Source organism: Mastomys coucha, unplaced genomic scaffold (genome assembly GCF_008632895.1).
Source record: "Mastomys coucha isolate ucsf_1 unplaced genomic scaffold, UCSF_Mcou_1 pScaffold12, whole genome shotgun sequence".
In the NCBI taxonomy this organism is placed as follows: domain Eukaryota; kingdom Metazoa; phylum Chordata; class Mammalia; order Rodentia; family Muridae; genus Mastomys; species Mastomys coucha.
In genome coordinates, this window is record NW_022196894.1 from 5454738 (window position 1) to 5464210 (window position 9473).

The following is a 9473-nucleotide window of genomic DNA, read 5'->3' on the forward strand; positions in this document are numbered from 1 at the left end:
GAGAGAGAGAGAGAGAGAGAGAAGAAAATAAGGCTGGGCTACAACACTTCCAGGCCCACTCCTCAGATATACTTCTTCCCATTAGGAACTACCTCTTAAGGCTCTGCCACCTCCTACAGTCATTTCACCAGCTGGATACCAAAAGTTCAGACACGCAAGCCTGCGGGGCCACATTACACATTCTAATCACAAAGGTTAAGGATTAAGATCACTGCAAAATGCCCTACTTATTGTGTTAGCTGGAGAATCCATCCCATGGATATTAACACTCACAGTTAGACTATACTAACATACTCCAATGTGTGTCTGACACAGACTAGGTCAGTGGTTTTCAACCTGTGAGTTGTGACCCCTTTGGCAAACTTCTATCCCCCAAAATATTTACGACACCACTCATGACAGTAACAAAATCACAGTTATGGAGTAGCAACAAAAAATAACTCTAAGGTTGGAGATCACCATGACATGAGGAGTATATTAAGCCCTGCAGCACGAGGGAGACTGAGAGCCACTGGTCCAAGGTTACATAGCCAACACTTGAAGACCTTAGTGTTCGGGTAACACTCAGGGTGTCTCCAGTTCTGAATGGATTTTGTGTTGTCAAGTGAACACATTCTGGGTTCCTGTCAATCTCTCAGGCAGAGACAAGAAAAGGTCTTCAGCAGTAAGGGGATGCAGGATGGGATGCAGGGTGGGATGCAGGATGACAAGCAGCTGCTGTGAGAGACAGTGGTTACAGCTTACCCATGCTAAGGAGGCTTGGCTTCCGGTAGATCTGCAGCATACTGCAGCAAGTCATAACTAACAAACTATTGGAGCTGGGGAGATGGCCTGGTCAGTGCTTATCTAGCAAGCACGAGTACCTGAGTTTGATACCCAGAATCTATATTAAAGAAAAAAAGCAAAAACAAAACAGAAATAAAACCCCAACAATCAAAACCCCAAACCCCAAACAGCTGGGTTGAGTGGTACGTGCTTGCAAACCTAGTTCTGAGAAGTGCTCAGAGGGCTAAGAAAGGCTGGTGTCTGGTGCTCAGAGGTCTAAGAAAGGCTGATGTTTGGCTGTGTGAAACTGACAAGTTCCAGACCAGTGAGGAAACACTGCCTCAAAAATCAAGCTGGACAATGAATAAGGAGTGACAGCTGAGGCTGCCCTCTTACCTCTCCATGTGTGCACACACGTTTCCATGCATGCACACACATCTCTACATGCACCTTCATACACGTATACTTACACACATTTGGGTACACTTGGGTGTTCAAAAGCTATCAGTGAGGTGAGCTTTTTCTCCCAAGTGTAGAGAGATAACTGCTCAAGGCTGGCCTCTGTATAACCTCCAGAAGATTGTGAGCAGAGCCTATGTATTATCCAGAGGCCCCAGGGAGCTGACTAGGGTGCATCAGGCCAGTCTGTGAAGTGTGCCATGCAAGGAAGAGAACCACGGATATGGAGGCCATCTCAACTGCCTTAAAGCTATGTGTATTTCGCCTCAGCCTTACCTGTCAAGTGAGACCATGTGTGTGATTCAAGAAGGCCAAGCAGCAGAGAGCAGAGGCTCTGCAAGGCTGGATCTGTGCTCAGCCAGTTAGGGAAATGAAGTGCACTTTGGGTTGCTCCTCTGTACAAAAGTGTAATGACAGCGTCAAACTGAGTTATGAGAACGGAATATATCTGATGCACACTATACATATGCAAGGCACATGTATGTGTCATGGCTTAGCCTGCTGTTGACAACAAATGTTCTATTTGTCCTCTTATTCACTAGCATGTGCATCTGCTCCTTCCAGACACTGGGATGTAAAAGCACCAACTGCCTGGACAGAAACTCAAGAGTCATCGCAAGCCAGTTGGGACAGCACATGCAGAGGATCCAGGCAAGTCCCTTTTTCTCTTGTGTCACCTGCTGACTGATAGTAACAGTGAGGAGTGCTGCTGGCACCATTCCAGACACTTTCTAATATTGATTTGGGTGATTTCATGACACTTGTTGTGACTATCACCATTCATTTGCAGACCAGGCCACCCAGGTTAAATAACTTGCCTCAAGTTGCACAGTTATTGCAAAGTGAAGGGGAAGAAACAACATGTGTAATTCCCGGGTTCTTGCGTCTGCCTGATGCATCAGGCAGTGGCTCCTTAACTTTGTATCCTTTGCTCATCTCCAATCTGTTGGCCACAAGTCCGCATTTGTCCAAGCATTTCAGTCCTGAGAGACACCTGCCCCAACTTGGTTCTGCTCAACTCACTTCAACTCAACTAATTTTAGTTTGACTCAGCTTAGGTTGGTTAAGGCTAACTTAAGCAGAACATGTACCTGGGTATTTGCATATGTGTATACAGATGTGTATGTGTGTGCAAGTGTGCATGTGGGCAACCTAGGCTGTCATTCCTGGGCATTGCCCATCTTGTTGTTTTGAGACAGGGTGTCCCACTGACCTGGAACTTGCCTATTAGGCTGCCTAGTGAACCCCAAGGATCTGCATATCTCTTTACTCTCCAGTGCTCGGATCACTGGATTTTACATGAGCGCTAACATTCCTGTCTTTATGTATGTAAGGCAAACGTTGTACTGACTGAAGCTTCTCTTCAGATCTGTGGCAGTTAACATTGATTGTCAGCCTGATTGCATTGAGAGGCACTCAGGCAATTCATAATGCGTTTCTGGGTATCCGTGAGGGTTCTCTGAATATAGATAACATTGTCCTACAGGCTGAGGCCTATATGGCATGAATGGGAATAAAAGATGAAGCCTTCTGCCACTACTGGCACTCTCTCTGTGTCCTGGTCTCAGGCGAGCAGACTGCTCAGCCCCACCTTTCTACTGTGACACTCTGCCTTAGGTCAGGCCCATAGCAATGGATCCGGATGATGTCAGTCTGAGTCTTCTAAACTGTGAGTCCAAACAAATTCTTTTCCCAAGTGCTTCATCCCAGTGATGAAAGCCCTATTGTTAAACCTTACCAGGAAAAGCTCCATTCTAGAGATTTTAGAACACATATAAAGCCTACAGAGAGTTCATATGAGACAGTGATCTTGTGGATATTGTCTGCACTTATGTGTGGAGAATGTACTTGCACCGGAACAAGCTCCATCTGTCTTCTGAACTATGTGTGTCATCTGAACCATGCCCACACAATCACAAAGTCCTGGGACACAAGAAGAATCCAGACCAGGATCTTAGTGGCACTGCCATCTTGGGAAAGAAATCTTTATGAGATATCTAAGAATCAGGGCTTAGAGGAGCAAAAGAGGCCCAGAAGTAAGTCCTTAGCTACCTGAGATAAAGGAGCTATTGGCTTTGAGGCAGCTACAGACAGATCTGCTTCTTAGACCTAATATGGTTTGATTTGTTACCCATACCTGTGGTTCCCACTGAGCCGAATTAGGGGCTGCAGCCTTCTGTTCTTGCTGGGGGTTGTCTTAGCATTTGCATTGGGAGAAACATCACAGGCCATCTACTCACATCAGATGGTGCAGAGGCTGACCACAAGGAGCAGACCTTCAGAGGCATGCAGATGAGACCAGTGCTCTGCCCTCTGCAGAGCACTTGCTGGGTTAATTAACTTAAAAGCTATAGAAGGAAGGAGGATTGAGATTTGGCTTTTTAAAAAATGAACATCAATCACATTATTGATCTTTCTATTTCTTTTTATTCTCTTTGTGTTTGAGATCCCTGGACTATGCTTGCTGTAGGCTTCTCTCACAATAAAAATTATGCAAATTAAAATACTAACTTAAATTAAAAAAAAAAAGAAAGAAGCCTTGTGGTGTTAAGGGTGGAAGCGATGGAATGAGCCTGGAGACGGGAGCTTAACTTAAAAGGCAGAGAGAATCTGCAGAGGACAGATGTTGGAGGAGCTCCCACATTTGAGTCTTCATCTACACTTGCTTTGAAATGTGACCTGGGGAGATGGCATGGCTCAGCAGAAGAAGCTGCCTCGCTCCAATTGCTTGTTCACTGCTGTGTGACCTTGGGTTAGCTCCTAACCTCATCAAGGCCTTGGCTCCCTCGTTTGTTAAACTAGGATAATAATATCCGACAGGCTGAGGTTTCGGGAGGACGAAGTTTGCCTTTAAGGGACAACAGTTAGTTTAAGGGTTCAACAGTTGGCACTTCCTTACATATGGTGCTGCGCTTATTTGGGATAAGGAACATCTTGGGCTCATTTAAGATGCTCAAGAAAATCCTCTAACCTATAATCAGAGCATGTGTTATCTTCAGCAATAGGGTCTTACCCTCTAGTCCGGGAGGGCAGCCAATGACAGTGGTGACTGCCTGTACAGTTTAGGGGGTCATAAAACTCAAATGGTCATAAAAAGAGACTAGGAAATAGAGATGGGATAATGAATATATGGTGAAAACACTAAAAGTAGAGTAAGATGGACTAGCCTAGAGGCTGACATCCTATCACTGTTGCAGCAGGGAGATAGAGCTTCACTTTTCATTATACCCTAGAGATTAGGGTTCTGTCCTTGACTCTTGAATGGTTTCTCCTCAGTCTGTGACTGACTGGGTAACTTTGTCCTTCTTTCCTTCTTTGTTCCTTCCTTCCTTCCTTCCTTCCTTCCTTTCTTTCTTTTTTTCTTTCTTTTCCAATATAATCTTTTCTATTGATTCTTTGGGAATTTCACATCATGCATCCCAATCCTACACATTTCCCAGTCCTTTCATGTCTGCCCTACTCTTGTAACCTCCCCCACAAAAGAAAACAAAAATAAGAGTTATCAACAACAACGAAACCTTACCAACCCTCTGGGCAGTGACTTCTGTCAACCACAGCGGTCTCTCCCACCCACCACAGCTATTGTTCTTCAGTTCCACCTTACACCCACCACTCCATCTGTCCTTCCTCTCCATCACATACTGGCTTGTTGTAGTGGCATTGACAGCGGCAAGGTGTCAGTAGCGTAATCCTTTGCCCAAATAGCTTTACTTGCAAACGTTCGTTGCAATGAGTTATTGGACTAGTTCAAGGCCTCTGGCTTCCTCTACATCATCAATCTCTGCATTCATTGACAAGGCAACAAAGCCTGAGGATATCACCAAGTCATCAGTGCTCACTGGTTACATCCACAAGGATTTCAGGCTTCATAGCAGTCTGGGGCAACAGCATGCACCACAGACACCAATATGGCCTCTGGTGTATCCAGACCGCAGTGGTCCTTCTAGGAAGTCCAATCCAGGAAGTGAGCCTTCCTTCATCCTGAGCCTCTTTGGTTGCCCAGAGCCAGGGTAGGGTAATCAGCTGCCAGCCAGCATGTTTGGGAGGCAGAGTCTGCATACGCATATGCTCCAGACACTATTCTTCTGACCCTACTGGTCAATGATAGCATGTTGACCCAAGTTTTCTTTCTCAGCTGTCATCACCATCATGTCTCCTGTTCTGCTTCTCCTCACAGGGCATGGACCACTCCATTTTTCTATCTCTTCTATTTCTCTCTCACACATTTGACTATTTTAGTAGCATCTGCTGACCCACACAGCTCATGGCAGGGTGGTGGTGGTGATGGGGAATCTGGGTGTTGTCTCTTTGGCACTCTTGTTCATTGCCTGCTCAGGTATTTCGATTAAGTAGATGTTAGCGGTGAAGTACACGGCTAAAACTGACTTTGGAATTGAGTGGGCTCCATCTTTTGAGCCTCATCTGTGTGCCTAGCTTAGGGCCCACATTTACTGTTAGTATGCCTTAAAAAAAAAAAAGAAATCTAACTCCCAATTTCAACAGCTGATATGATCCTCTGTGATGGAACATGAAGAGCTTGCTAACAGAGTGCTCAGAGTAAAAGATATCCTTCTCCATTTACCTCAGAGGACAAAGGGCAGATGAGAGCTTACACTGCCTCCTCACCTGCTCAGTCAGGAGACTCAAGTGGGCCAGTGTTTTCAGACCAGACAGCAGGTACCATTGATAGGAAATTCCAGGAATGAATCCATGAGTCCTTTCATGACCTGGCTCTCACTTGTTCTGAGGTCTCCGTTTCCTCCTTCTACCCCTGCTCCCACAAGCAGGTTCTCAGGATGATAGAGCTGTGTAGTTTCCCACTTTGTCCATGCTGCAGCCTGCTGGGGAGACTCCGCCTCTGCATTCATTGACTAACATCTGTGTCTGCCTTTAGCCTCCTAACTCTTACAAGGACATGGATCCCTCCAGCTTAGTTAAGTAGTCTCCCTTTCCCGGGGGGGCAAGAGTCAGATTGGCTTCATGCCTTCAGCTTGGTAGAGTGGGCAAAATCAGGACCTTCTGTTCTGGTTGTGGGAAAGGATGAAGTTGTAAATGGCAAGAGGGGGCACATCTAATTGAAGCCCTCTCTTGAAAAAGACCTCTTAGAAGTGTTCCCAACTCTTTCCTGCCCCCTATCTGTTTAGACCTGATCGGTTAGAATTTAGTCATGCAGCTGAACCTAGCAAAAGTGTTTGGGAAATATAATCTTTAAATTGAGTGCCATGTGTTAACAAACAAGGAGCATCAGATGGGCACTAATGGCTTTGACAGTTTTCCTTGGGTTTAGTCATTACCCATGGCTATAGGTGAAAGTGACAGACATAGCTGAGTTCTGATGCTTAGTCATCTTGGGGAACAAGATATGAGCATTGCCTGGGGAGCCCCCTAGAGTGGGTACATTGACCTGGATTCTCAGCTTTGTTCTGGCTTGCATGACCTTGGGGACCTGAAGGAGTAGGGGATCAGCCAGGGATCCCTCAGGTTCTTACCCTGCTGCGATTCTCAAGAAACATCTCATCCTAAACTGATCCCAAGTTTGGGACCAAGCTCTGCTTGTTTCTGTTGTCACTAAACTTCCCACCACTGTCTTTGGCTCTACATATAAATGTTTTAAAATATTCACTTGACACACAGGGGGATTATAGACTCTCTCATTTTCCGAAATGAAAAGCAGCTCATGTATTATTCAAGACAAACATTGTATTATTGAACAAAGGATGGGTCCGTTCATCCCTCTTTATGTATTCTGGTCTATATGGCCTTATTAGTCCATGAACTCTGTGAGGATTTTACTGATGGCGTTTGTAAACTAAGGCAGAGATCAAACGCTAATGTGTCCAGATGCCAAGATTATGAGATTATCATAAAATCACAAAATTCATGCTTGATGTACCCAGTAGTTCCTTCTTTCTGTTCCCACTACATGGAAGTTTAACCTTGGTGTGGACTCTTCTTCCAGTAAATCTATTACCATTTATTCTCCCATTGTAGAGTTTGAGAAAGTTTACTACTTAACAGGCTAATGTCTCTTCCTGTGTCCTTGACCCAATTGGACTTTGGCTTTAACATGGACAATTTTGCTCCTCTTTCTCAGTTGCCGTCCTTTAGGTGTATGAAGGTGACAGCTGTGGAAACCCGCCTGGGTCAAGGCTAACTAAATCCCTTATTTACAGTCAGTGCCTAAGCACATAGGAAAGTCAGCCAGACCTCACAGCACCTTAGCAAAGGTGCTGCCCCGTGTGTTCCACTCATCATTAATGACTGACACCTGGCAGTGAGCACAGGGCTTACAAGTGTCCATTCAAAGTTCGTGTTCTTATCACATCTCCAGCCCCAGTATCCACTGCTCTCCTTCCCACTCTCCTCAGTCAACCTCCTTGGGTTTTTCCCCTTCTGCTAACACTCCTGTTCAGGGTCTCCACTCTTGCTGATCTCACTTCCTAGCATGCTTTCCCCAAATCGTCCTACCTGCTTCTCAGTATATGTCTCTCTGTCCACTTGACACTCACCTGGGGAAGTCTTCTTCCTCTTTCACTTCCTGCCTACTCCTCATTCCATCTCCTCTTTCTCTTTCTCCTGTCCTTATTTTTTAGACAGGGCCTGTTTCTGTAGTCTTAGTTGGTACTCATGCTTTACCCAACCAAGTGCTGGGTCACAGGCATGTGCCCCCATGTTTAGTTCTTAGCAAAGCCTCCTTGTATCTTTGTGTGAAGTATAGCTTCTATCTCATAACAGTCTGCTTTCCTCTATATAACAAGACACCATCTACTGAGAAATTTGTGAACAACAGAAGTGCTCTCCTACTGTTCTGCAGGCTGGGAAGTCCAAGATCAAGGAGCTGGTGAGAAGCTGCTTCCTGAATACACCTGTGCCTGGCGGAGAGGTGGTAGAGTTCTTTGGATCTCCTTTATTCAATGTAGTGTTTAGTCTTCACTGTCAGCTTGATAGGTTTGGATTGTGCTGTTTACTGGATTTGGAATCACCTAGGAGACACACCTCTAGAAGTGTCTTTGAGGAGTTTCCAGAGGGGCTTAAGGGGGGAAGGAAGATTTGTCCTGAATGTAAGTAGAACCATCACCTGGGCTGTGGTCCATGACTAAATGAGAAGGAGGGAAAAAGCTAATGGAACACTTATTCATTCCCTTCTAACTGCTTCCTGCCCCATTAACATGTGAGCAGCCACAGCTGAGACCTCCTTCTGCAGCCACACATTCCCCACCACAAGAGACCAACAATCTGTTTCAAATAAACCCTTTCTCTCTTAAGTTGCTTCTTCTTAGATATCTGGTCATAGCAGTGAGATGAGTAAGTAGCATGCATGGCATTTGAAGTGGAAATTTCTGGTTCCTTTGGAAACTCAATTATGTCTTATGGTGTTATGCTGGAGCAGGTAGATGAAAGGATGCTTTGCTGAAGCAGACATAAGTGAAAGAATGTTGAAGCAGACACATGAAAGGATGTTTTGCTAAAATAGACAGGTGAGAGGACATGTGATGTTTAGAAAAATATAAAAATATGATCTGACAGACAGTGGGAAGAGGCTCTAGTATTGATTTGCCTTGTTCTGCTTTGCTAGGCTTCACTGACAGTGCTCATGCATTAATTCACCTTGCATTGTGCTGCTGACCTTCACTTGTGGTGATTTTGTAGAGAATAACTCACCAAAGAACTTCTTGGGATAGTCTGGTAGCTTCTTGCTGCTTCCATGCACCTGGGCCAGTTGGTAGAGCCTCACAGTTTCTTCTGGATCGAACTGCCTTTGCTGATTCGTGAATGGTGATTACCGAACAGACTGGACTGCAGCTGCTGATTCATGTTGGTGTTTTGCTAGAGGACAGGACTGCTGACAACAAATATTGGAATAGCCACAAAGAACTATTTCTAATCAGGCCCACAGCCCCTGTTTCCTACTAACCTTTCTTTTTTACTACCTCTGGTGGGTGATGGGCTAGAAGGGAGGTTGAAGTGTTATGTTGAAGAACCCTAATTAAAGTAGGTTTTGAAAAATCTATGTCTACAGGCATTAGTCCCATTCGTGAGGACTCTATTGTTATAATGTAGTCACCCTCTTTAAATGATATCGCCTTATATCATCACCTTGGGGACCATGTTTTCAGTATTTGTACTTGGGAATACACATCTGGGTCATGGTACTCTCTACTCCACTGGTTTGCTCTATTCATCTATCTATCTATCTATCTATCTATCTATCTATCTATCTACCTACCTACCTACCTATCTATCTATCT

At 44.9% G+C, this 9473-nt stretch overlaps 1 long non-coding RNA gene across 3 annotated transcripts in view; it reads right to left on the reverse strand.

Moving 5' to 3' along the window:
• Nucleotides 1-9473, reverse strand: part of LOC116086287 — a 21563-nt gene that overhangs the window by 3507 nt on the left and 8583 nt on the right. For all 3 annotated transcript variants that reach the window (XR_004116861.1, XR_004116859.1, XR_004116860.1), the window contains exon 3: nucleotides 8887-9051. This is a non-coding gene — a long non-coding RNA (uncharacterized LOC116086287). The remainder of the gene's footprint in view (nucleotides 1-8886; nucleotides 9052-9473) is intronic.